This window comes from Cebus imitator, unplaced genomic scaffold, assembly GCF_001604975.1.
Source record: "Cebus imitator isolate Cc_AM_T3 unplaced genomic scaffold, Cebus_imitator-1.0 Scaffold107, whole genome shotgun sequence".
Lineage (NCBI taxonomy): Eukaryota > Metazoa > Chordata > Mammalia > Primates > Cebidae > Cebus > Cebus imitator.
The window spans coordinates 4,613,032-4,625,066 of NW_016107422.1; the positions used below are offsets into that span (position 1 = coordinate 4,613,032).

The 12,035-nt window shown below is 47.3% G+C and overlaps 1 pseudogene across 1 annotated transcript; it reads left to right on the forward strand.

Moving 5' to 3' along the window:
- Positions 1-2,646: 2,646 nt before the first annotated feature.
- On the forward strand, positions 2,647-3,289 carry LOC108310748 (annotated as a pseudogene). The gene has a single exon (XR_001827899.1). The product of XR_001827899.1 is annotated as an ATP synthase F(0) complex subunit C2, mitochondrial-like (transcript).
- The last annotated feature ends 8,746 nt before the right edge of the window (positions 3,290-12,035 follow it).

Consider the following 12,035-nt stretch of genomic DNA (forward strand, 5'->3'; position numbering starts at 1 on the left):
GAGGTATAGGGGTAGGGGTTGCTCTTGTCCTATGGTGTCAGCGTGGCTCTGTGGGGATAAAAGGCGGACAGTAGTGCCGAAAGCAACACCTAGTCCCTATGAGACGGCACGGGCCCTGTTAACTCTAACAAGGCACCATTCACTCATGGGTAATATTCCAGCATGCTAGCTGAACAGATGCATTTATCCACATCTATATTCATAATCTGTTCTACATAGAAAAGACCTGGCTGGGCACAGTAGCCATGCCTGTAATCGCAGCATTTTGGGAGGCCGAGGCGAGCAGATCACCCGAGATCAGGAGTTTGAGACCAGCCTAGCCCACATGGCAAAACCCCATCTCTACTAAAATACAAAAATTAGCCAGGCATGGTGGTGCACACCAGCCCCAGCTACTCAGGAGGCTGAGGCAGGAGAATCGCTTGAACTTGGGAGGCAGAGGTTGCAGTGAGCCGAGATCTCACCACTGCACTCCTACCTGGGCAACAAGAGACTTCATCTCAAGAAAAGGAAAGAAAAGACCAAGAAACACTGAGATATATTTTGTGATTGTAATAAGTTATAATTAAATCTCTGTAAACTCGTTTAGATACCAGCATTCTACCATTATTCTGAGCTCTTTTTTTATTTTTTCTTTTTTTTTAAATGAAATCTTGAATTCTGGGGCTCTATCATTCATGGAAGGAGTGAGTGGTGGGGTCAGATGAGTCCATCCTCCAGCAGGGAGGATGGACCCTGGGATGTACCCAGAGAGCAGGTGGCCCGTGTGAGGTGAGGAGCTGCCAGTTCCCTTTCTCTTTCTCTTCCTGCCTGTTCTTTACCTTTGTATGTTCCTTTCTTCTCCCTCTTTCTGCCCATACTTATTACTTTCCGCTCCTAAATGTTTGGGAGATACCCCCCAAAAGCAGCCTGGCCACAGGTGAGGAAGGATCGTTGACAAGGCCGGAGAGATCGGTGGTAACTGGAGTGTGCTCAGCCCTCAGTGTGGGGCCAAGAACTGAGGACAGTTTCCCGTGTGTATTCAGAGGTGAGGAGAAAAGTGACGCATAAAACACTCTGTTCTCAAAGCCTTAATGGAAAGAAGACAAGTCCTGTAAGCAGAGAAGAGAGGGAGGCAGGAAGTTGTAAGAAGGCTGCAGAATGGTCCAGACTGGTGACTACAGGGGCGAGAGCTGCCAGGGAGACAGTGGGGCTGAGGAGGAGGGACTGGTGCATGGAAGACTGGGAGTGGGGAAAAGGTGACACGTAGCAGTGAGTCCAGAGGACAGCGGTGAGCCCCTCCCATAGGGACCCTCCTGCGTAAAGGTGGTCTTGTAGAATCAGAGGCTGCTGGGCCCGGAAGGGACAGTGCCTGGGAGATGGCTGGCATCTCAGCTGGACACAGGGAAGTCCAGGAAGTTATTGACCTGAGGCTGAAGCTGACAAATTAGGAGGACACAAACCCATAGGACCCATGAAGGTCCGACGGCAAAGGATCCTAGGAATCACCTAGAATACTGGCTTTTGCCAGTACTAGAATCCCCAGGGATCTCAACGATGAAATTAGGCATCCCCATCCCACTCAAAATACATCCAGTTTTTATTCATTTCAATAAAGGGCTTCTGGATAAAGGAAAATGTTTGAAAACCACAATAAGGTTTACAGGCAGGAAATGGAGTCCCAGAGAGGACAGTAGCTACCCAGTGCCACATGGGTCCAAAGCCCTCTCCTCTCATGCAACTGGTTTGGAATAATTCCGGAACACACAGTGGGAGCACCCAGCAGTCAGCTGGAAATGCAGGGACCAATGTCTTGCTCACCTCTTCTGCAAGCAGAGTTTGTGGACCTACTGTGCACCTGCCGCTGCTCAGAGCCAGCAGGGCCAGCTGTGCAAATCCTAAGACGGGGGATCAGCAAAAATCAGTGACTGTGGAAGAGCAAAGAGGAGTAAGAAAGAGAAAAGGAACGCGAGAATCAGGAAGAGGGTTTGAGAAAGATTAAGGAGGAAGTGGGGCGTGCAGGAGTGGTTTAACGCACTTGTTCTAGTCTCGAGTCATTTTTCTGTTTCAACTTTCCATGAATTTGCAGACTGTTCCTTTTAGGAGAAAACTGAAAAGGAGAACAATGTTTCGAGCACAGTCAGTCCGGTCAGAGACACCCACTCGCCTTGACTCCTGCTTTGAAGACCTGTAGATGCAGCAGGTGGCAAACTCTGGCAGGAGGTCACCTGTCAAACCCACGTGAGTCCCCCTCAAGCACCCACCCCGCAGGCTGCTCTGTATGGCCCAGGTCAGCTGAGCTTCTCCAGGACCCCAGACACAGAGACCTTCCTTTATGAGCACTCACATTGATTTACTGTTTGGCATTGAAACTAATAACTTTGAGTTTTAATAATGATAGGTTGCTGAGCTCTGAAAAGCCCTGGCCTTTATTTAGCTGCTGTAAAAATGCACCCCGGCCCCCCACCAATTGTCTAAGAGCAATTTATGAAATCTCCTTCTGAGTTCACAAAGGAAATCTCTCCTTGGTAGGAGTGCCATGATGACGAGGACTTCTCCAGAACAGTCATTTTAACTTCAGCTGCCTCTCGCCTGAGCGCTCCCCATCTAGAATTAATACTGCCTTTGGGTTATAAGAGGTTTCCTGATGAAAAACAAAGGGCGCTGCCCCTCCTCTGTCTTCTCTGCACTGGGGGCAGCTTTCCTGCCAGAGCCCCTCACCCCCTGAAAATGTTTGCCTGCTCCAAGTTTGTCTCCACCTCCTCCTTGGTCAAGAGCACCTCACAGCTGCTGAGTCGTCCACTATCTGCAGTTTTGCTGAAATGACCGGAGACACTGACAGATGAGAGCCCCAGCAGCTTGGCAGTCTCACGTCCCCTTACCTCATTTGTCTCTAGCCGCAGCTTCCAAACCAGCGCCATTTCAAGGGACATCGACACAGCCACCAAGTTCATTGGGGCTGGGGCTGCCACAGTTGGGGTGCGCCGGCTCTGGGGCTGGGATTGGGACTGTGTTTGGGAGCCTCATCATTGGTTAAGCCAGGAACCCTTCTCTGAAGCAACAGCTCTTCTCCTACGCCATTCTGGGCTTTGCCCTCTCTGAGGCCATGGGGCTCTTTTGCCTGATGGTGGCCTTTCTCATCCTCTTCGCCATGGGAAGAAGCCGTCTCCATATCCCATAGTTCTTTCTCCCATGCATGGTCAGCCCTGTGTGTTCCTTTTCCTATACCTCCCCAGGTACCCTGAGGAACGTGGTTGGCTCAGGGTTTGACAGAGAAAAGACAAATAAATACTGTATTAATAAGAAAAAATAAAAAAAAAAAAGAAAAAAAAGAGAAACGAAGGGGCTTTAACTCGGGAAGAGTGGGCTCCACAGCGCTCAGACAGGCAACTGTGTGCATGACAGCCTCCTCCATCACCACCTGCTTCCCTATTACACCATCACCTGAGCTACTAGGAGCAAGTGAGGGCTGTGCTGCCCAGCCAGAGAAATGTAAGCTTTCATGAACCAGAGGGAGGAAGCTTCTGAAATGGAATGTCATTTCCATAACATATGACAACCCAGCAGGCATCTCCCTCCGGAATGATTGGTGGTGTCTGCTTCCACATGTTAAACTTCAAAGCCAGGGCCAATACGGGGCCTGTGATGGGCCACAGACTGGGGCATGGGACAAGCAGGTAGGAATGGCAGTGCTTCCGAAAGCACCCCTGTGCTCATCTGCCAGCTTCTGATTTCAAAGGGAAGGGAAAGGAGGCAGTTAGGTAACAAGACAAGAGACCCAGGAAGAATGAGGAAGATGACTTAAAGCTCATCACCACCACACCCCAAATCTCCAGAACCCCTTCTTTAGACCCAAGCTCCTTGACTGAGCTCGAGGGTTGCCTTTACCATCATCAGCCCTGACCTCCTCTATAACGTCCCTCTCCCCGAGATGTTCCTGTTGCAAGCTCCAGGAGCGCTGGGCTTTGTGTATCCCCAACAGGGGAGTGGTCTCTCCTGCAGCTCCCAGCTGGGCCCCAAGCCACCCTCCACCCTCAGCAGTCCTACCTACTTTGGGCTGCCCCATTTGCTCTACCTCCAGCTACCCAGGGGTCTCTCCAAAGACATCGGGTCTGTTAGGGGCTGAACTGCATCCTGGCAAAACCCTCACGTTGAAGCCCTAGCCTCAAGACCTCACATGGTAACCCTATTTGGAAACAGTGTCTTTGAAGAGGTGATTAAGTTTAAGGATGGTCATTAGGGTCAGCCTTCATCATGACTGGTGTGACATGACCACAGGGATGTGTGAACACAGAGAATTGGCAGTGAGGACATAGCGAGAAGACGACAGTCTATAAGCCAAGAAGACTCAGAAGAAACCAACCCTGCAACACCTTCACCTTGGACTTCCAGCCTCCAGAACTGTGAGAGAGTAAATGTCTGGTTTTTAAGCCACCCAGGCTGCAGTGCTTTGATATGGAAGCCCCAGCAAACTAACACAGGGTTGATACCACTCACCCAGCTTTTAAGACTCCCCAGATTCTGGTCCCCTCTATTTCCAGTCCCCCGTCACTCCCCGGGGCTGCCCTCCATTTCCCCTTTGCCCTGCTCTCCCATAGCCTGCCCCTCTCCAAGCCCCACTCATGCCCCACAGAGCTTTCCAGAACACAGAGGAAGGCTACCCACTCCACTGCTGAACTGTGTAAAGCCTGTGCAGGTGCTTTTTTTGTTTAATCTAATTATTGTCTCCCAAACTAAATGTCGAATTCCTTAAGGACTGAAACCATGTGTCCACAGCACCTTATACAAATAGGCATTACATTAAATGTAAATTGAATAATTTTTTCAATAACTGGGAAAATTTTATCTGCACAGAGACAACTGATCTGCTATAAGGACACTCAAATATATCAATAGTAACACTATTTGTTGGTGTCCACCACATGGGCACCTCTATTCTAAATGCCTTACATGAATTAACTCATTTAAGAGTCCATGAAGTACATCCCACTGTTAGTCCCTTTTACAGACAAGGTTGATGCACCTGCCAAGCTGGCTTAGCCAGGATAGGAAGGAACAAAGAAGATAATGGCGTTTTCCTTCCTGAGTCATAAAGACCCAGAGTATAGAGAACCCCAAAATGTCAGTGGTCCCAGGTTCCCAGCCTGAGAGCAAGTTAAATTCCAACTGCCTAAAATGAAGTGCTGTCCACTTGCAATTATTTTATATATCTCCATAGTTAACAAATTTAATTTGTTCACTCCCTTTTTCCTGTCCTTATTCTTAAATTAGTCAATGTAAAAATGTTAATTTATGTTGGCCCAGTGCAGTGGCTCATGCCTGTAATCCCAGCACTTTGGAAGGCTTAAGGGGGTGGATCACAAGGTCAGGAGTTCAAGACCAGCCTGGCCAAGATGGTGAAACCCCATCTCTACTAAAAATATAAAAATCAACCAGGTGTGGTGGGGGGCACCTCTAATCTCAGCTACTCGGGAGGCTGAGGCAGAGGATTGCTTGAACCCAGAAGGCGGAGTTTGCAGTGAGCTGAGATCACACCACTGCACTCCAGCCTGGGTGACAGAGCAAGACTCCCTCTCAAAAAAAAAGAAAAAAGTTAATTTATAAAATATTTTACATGTGATATCTATCAGGTAGATAGATACAGATATATTTCTTATGGCCTATGTTTTTCTTCTTCTATTTATTCCACCCTTCCTTGAATCAACGCTTCCTAATGTGCCCAGGCTGTGAACCAGAAGCTCCAGGAAATGAGCTGAAGAATCTGGAGTTCTCACAATGATTCCTGTGCTCAGCCAAGTTGAGGAAGCAAGAGAGTGGGTGGTGAGGAGCGCACCTCCTGCGGCACCTGCTGGTGACTGCACTGGCTGTCTGGGGTCCTGCTTGGAGAGGAAAGCTCAGCCTGGGTGATCTCAGCTGGAAAGGGTGCTGGTATCTACTGATGATATCTGTCACAGGATCAGAATTGGAGAGTGGTGACCCGCATGTCACAGGGGGACCCTAAGCCATCAATCAGTGGCTTACACTGTCATAGTTCTGCATTCCTGCTGTGTCTAAGATTTTAAACCCAATAGGTGAGGCTTATTCTTCCATCTCTCACTGGAAATACTTTATATGCCTTTAAAAAGCTTCTCCATGCCCTTCCTAAAGCATGTTAAGAACAGACTATTCCAACCTTAACGGTGATGCTTCTCAATGGTTTCCATGCCACAGCACACACCATGAAGCTGGTGTGCCACAGTGGGGCAAGTAGGCATATCTGGCCCCCAGAGAAAGCTCTGCTGGGAGCCCTGCTCCTCCAGGCCCCGTGGACCATCACACAGGCCAGGGGAACCAATGTCTCAGCTCACCTGCATCACTGAAAGCCTGCAGATGGACAACTGCCCCTGTGGACCTTAATATCAACGTGGAGCTCAACAGCAGAAGAGCTCTTTCTGCTTCTTTGAATACCTGCCAGTTAGAGGTTGGCTTAGTAAAGCAGCTGCTAATGACTAGCCTCGCCTCCCTCTCAGCACGACCAGGCTGCCTTCCGCGCTGCTGATCCCCTGCCCTCGCTGAACTCCAGCCAAGCAGAGCCACGGCTGCAGTTTGGGTTCAGGTTCACTGAACTATTTCTGTTCATCATCTACAAAGAGCTGAATTCTACATTTCTGACCTTACAACTGAGACTTCCTAATCCTTTCATTCTTGGTTCCGCCTGGCTCAGTGCTCTGTCTTCCAGATGTCTGGCTTCTGTCACCCTTGTGCCTCCTTGGCATTGACCCAAGTGTGTCTCTCTTGTCTTGCCTCCTAGCAGCTAGGCATACACAGCTGGCCTCCCTCCCACTGTCCTCCTGCACAGCCCCTGCTCCTCATCCTCTACTAGCCTCGCCTGCTAGAGCTGCTGGAGCAGCACAGCTCATGGTTCAAAGTCCCTGGGGTGGTACCCACAAGAGGCAGGCTTTGTGATGAAATCACCAAAGGTTAAACATAAGCACACCAGGATGTGGGGAAACAGGCTGAGCATGGGGAGGGAATAATGTTCCAGGAGAGGAGCATTATAGTCGAATTGGGAAGAAGAGGGTCGTACATAAATTACAAGCATAAATTACAGACTCAGGGTGAAATAAATGGAAAGGGCGGCAGCTTTTCATGAAGACATTAAGGCCCAGGAACTAAGAATTTGCAAAAAGTCATGCAGCTCATAAATCTAAGAGCAGGTGCTATCAACCGTTGGCCCAAGGACGGGGCAGAAGCATTTCTGAACAGGTGCAACTGAATAATGCACATTTTCAGGCTAAAAGCAAAACAACATAAAACAAAACAAAAGGCTGGGTTGAAAATTAGATACATGAAAGAAAAAATTGATAGCCTGGACTTTATTAAAATTAAAGAACTTCTGCTCTGCGAAAGACAATCTCAAGTGAATGAGAAGACGAGCCATAGACAAGGAGGAAATATTTGCAAAACGCATATCTGATAAGGGACTGGTATCCAAAATACACAAAAAACTCTTGAAAGTCAACAATAAGAGAATGAAGAACCCAATTTTAAAAATGGGCTAAAGGTCTGAACAAACACATCTCTAAAGAAGATTTAGAAATGAGAAATAAGCATATGAAAGGTCGCTTAACATTATTGTCATTAAATGGCTGAAATCCAAACACGGACAATGCCAAGTGCTGGTGAGGATATGGAGCAACAGGAACTCATTCATGGCTGATGAGGATGCACAATGGTGCCGTCACTTTGAAGACAGCCTGTTTCCCAATTGGGTTCTCATAAAACTGATGCCAGGGCTGTGCCCTCCAGGAAGGAGAGCAGGGATGTCTTCCCCAGGGAATCCAACCACCCAAAAAGAAGGGAAGATCTACAGAGGCTGACATGGGGGCGGGTGCTCCAACCAACCCCCCAGGCCACCCACCCCACCGCCCAGCTCCAGGCCACTGCCCCAGGCACTGAGGATTTTGTGTCCATGTTTAAAGGCAAACCAACAGGAAGCATCAGACAGCAGAGAAAAGGGAGCCACGGGAAAGAGAGTGACCAAACCGGATGGGCAGAAAGATGCAATTCAAGGGAAACGGAAGCTGTATACGGAAAAGGAAAAAAAATCATTACTATCTGCAGAGAGCTGAGAGCAGATATTAAAACCATACAACAAGTACAGAGGATCATAAAAAGGAATATTTAGAGAGCAAAAAAGTGCTACTGGAAATTAAAAATACTATTACAAAGGTTAAAAAATCAACAAAAAGGTTGAAACAACAAAAAAAATCAAGGCAGTCTCCCAGACACCCAAAAGAAAAAGAAATTGCAGATAGGAAAGAAAAAATTCAGCCTAGGAGGTCAAATATCCAAACCACAGAAGTTTCCAGAAAGAAAGTAGTGAAGACAAAGGGGAGGAAATTAACTGATAAAATCACTCTAGAAGATGTCCCAGATCATGAAATTCTAGCTTAAAGGGCTTCATGGCTGGGAGCAGTGGCTCATGCCTGTAATCCCAGCACTTTGGGAGGCTGAGGCAGGCGGATCACCTGAAGTCAGGAGTTCGAGACTAATCTGGCCAACATGGCGAAACCCCGTCTCTACAAAAAGTACAAAAGTTAGCCGGGGCTGGTGGCGGGCTCCTGTAACCCTGTAACCCCAGCTACTCAGGAGGCTGAGGCAGGAGAATTGTTTGAACCCAGGAGATGGAGGTTGCAGTGAGCCAAGATGGTGCCACTGCACTCCAGCATGGGCGACAAGAGTGAGACTCCATATCAAACAAAAAGGCGGGGTGGTGGGGGGTGGCTCACGAGCAGCCTTAATGCAACTGATGAAACAGGCCCATGGAAACACACATTGTGGTGAAAACTCAGAGCTCTCAGGACAAGCAGAAGAGCCTCCAGCTTCCAGAAAGGAAAAACCAAAAGAAAAACAGGTCACAGGTAAGGATCAGGGATCAGGGCAGTTTCAGGTCTCTTGACAACAAAACCAGGAGCCAAAAACAAGGGACTGAAGCCACCAAAGTTCTAAAGGAAAATGATTTCCTAGCTAGGAACAGAGCAGGTGTCAGGTAGAATAATGGCACTTTGAGACACGCATGTTCGTTAGACTCCTTCCCGTGCACTGTTAGGAGATGGCCAGTGGAGGTGCTAGAGAGCAAACCAAGCAGGAAGAACACTGTTCAGGAACACAGGCCCACTGGAGTCAAGCACCAGGAGGAGGAGAAGAGAATCCCAGGGCCGTGGTGGGGAGAAGCCAGGCCCCACGAGCACTAGGTCTGGGAGGCAAAGGGTGCAGGCCTGATGCCCCATCCGAAGCTCCAGGAGACTTCCTCAAGTAGATGTATTGAAGGTCAAGACAAATGACTCTGTGATGGATGTGTAAAACTGAGCAAGGGGAAAAAGTTAAAGAAAATTGACTCCAGGAAAAAGAAAAAGTGCAATCCAGTAAGTGGTAACCGTCATTCACTACATGGCTTAGCTTCAAACAGCATTTACATAGCTGTAATAATGTACACTGCTGTAGTCAAAATGGCAGCATGAGTACATGAGAAGCAGGCACGGATAGGAAGGGCATGAGTGGGGGGTACGGGGGTAACAGGGAAGAAGCTGGCGTGCGTTCTCATCTCTGCAGTGGGAAGGATGCTCCACAAGGAGACAGCAAGAAGGACCGCACCAACTCCGAATCCGCCACTGCGCTGCTGGCTAGCTAAAAGGGACGAAGCAGTTGCCTCCTGGGAAGGGAATAACCGCAGGTGGGCTGAACTGGGGAGCTCTGAGTTGCAGTGGGGGGAAGGGGAGTGTGCTGTGTAACAAGACTTCTAAAACTATTTTGTTTTTTCAATTGGGTGTATGCAAGCTTTGATTTTAAAGAAAACAAAAGTTGAACTGTTGCTCCATGAACCCTTAGTTGGGTAACCACAGCAAGGGGATCTTTATGATGCTGATTATAGATGTCTAGGAAAGAATGTGCCTTAGTGTTTTTTTTTTGGAGGGGGGACTTTTAAGTTCAAGAGTATAAGCACAGGTTTGCTCTAAAGGGAAACTTGTGTCATGGAAGTTTGAGACGCAGATTATTTCATTACCTGGGCATTAAGCCTAGTACCTATTAGTTATTTTTCCTGATCCTCTCCCTCCTCCCTCCTTCCACCCTCCAAAAGGCCCCAGTGTGTGTTGTTCCCCTCTATGTGTCTGTGTGTTCTCATCATTTGGTGTGAGAACATGCAGGAGTTCGTTTTCTCTTCCTGCATTAGTTTGCTAAGGATAATGACTTCCAGTTCCATGCATGTCCCTGCAAAGGACATGATCTTGTTCCTTTTTTATGGCTGCATAGTATTCCATATTTTATATGTACAAATTTTTTTTTAATCCAGTCTATCATTGATGGGCATTTAGATTGATTACATGTCTTTGCAATGGTGAATAGTGCTGCAGTGAACATTCATGTGCATGTGTCTTTATAATATTGAACGATTTCTATTCCTCTGGGTATATATCCAGTAATGGAATTGCTGGGTCGAATAGTATTTCTGTCTTTAGGTCTTTGAGGAATCCCACACTGTCATCCACAGTGTCTGAACTAATTTACACTCCCACCAACAGCATATTTAAGTGTTGCTTTTCTCCACATTTGCTATTTTTGACTTTTTAGTAAGAGCCATTCTGACTGGTGTGAGATGGTATCTCATCGTGGTTTTCATTTGCATTTCTCTAATGATAAGTGATGTTGAGCTTTTTTTTTTTTTTTTTTTTTTTTTTTTTTTGTTTGTTTTTTTTTTTTTTTTTTTTTTTTTTTTTTTTTTTTTTTTTTTTAGTAGAGACAGGGTTTCACCATGTTGGCCAGGATAGTCTTGATCTCTTGACCTTGTGATCTGCCCGCCTTGGCCTCCCAAAGTGCTGGGATTATAGGTGTGAGCCACTGTGCCTGGCCGAGCTTTTTTTATATGATTGTTGACTGTTAAGTATATCTTCTTTTGAAAAGTATCTTTTTGTGTTTTTGTGAAGATAAAATGAGATGACCCATGGAGCTTAGAGGTTCCTCACACATTTATTTGCACTCAGTAAACACCAGTGGCTTTTTTTTTCCCGGACAACTTCCAGGTGGAACAGGGCTGAGGAGGCTGCTCTGCTCAGGTCTCCTCTAGGCTGCTAAGATGACTGCAGGGAACAGTAAAGGAGCCTCAGGCACACAGGGAAATCCCTCACTCCCCAGCAACTTAGCCTAAGCCAAGGTCACCAATTGTAAGCTCCACAACATTTTACCACCAAAAGGCCCAGAGATTTCTCCCTCCCTGGACACAGCTTCACCAGGAGATGGGTGCTCACAGGAGTATGAATTCCCTCTAAAATAAAAAAAATATAGAGGTTTACTAACAAAGCTGCTCAGCTGGTTCCCAAAGGACCAGGACATCTTTGGGATGAAACATCTCCAGAACTTATCGCTTCTACTGCAGTGAGGGCACTGCGGCTGCCTTTCAGGGCTGAGAGGCCCAGAGCAGACCTTTCTCCTTCCCCTTGGTCTTGAGCCACTTCCCAGAGCCTCCCCAGGCAAAGGCCCACCATCTGGAGAGGATGACGCAGGAAAAATGACCTGAGAACAGAGAAGACAAGAGGGAGCCCATTTCTCTCTTGTAGGAGCTACTGCCTTGGGAATTTCTGTTAAAGGCTTTTCTGAAGTTTAGAAGTTACCATTGAATCGGAAATAATTACCAAAAAAAAAAAAAAAGAAAGAAAGAAAAGCTAAGGACCAGGCACAGTGGCTCATACCTATAATCCTGGCCGTTTGAGGCGCCCAGGTGGGCAGATCATTTGAACCCAGGAGTTCAAGACCAGACTGGACAACATGGCAAAACCCTGTCTCCAAAAAGCACAAAGATTAGCTGGGTGGTGTGGAGGCATGCACCTGCAGTCCCGGCTACTTGGGAAGCTGGGGTGGGAGGATCAATTGAGCCCGAGAGGTTGAGGTCACAGTGAGTCATGATTGTGCCACTGCCCTCCAGCCTGGGAAACAGAACAAGATCCTGTCCAAAAAAAAAAAAAAAAAAAAAAAAAACCAACTTACTAAGGAAGTTTTATCTCCTGGAAATAAATAAAATT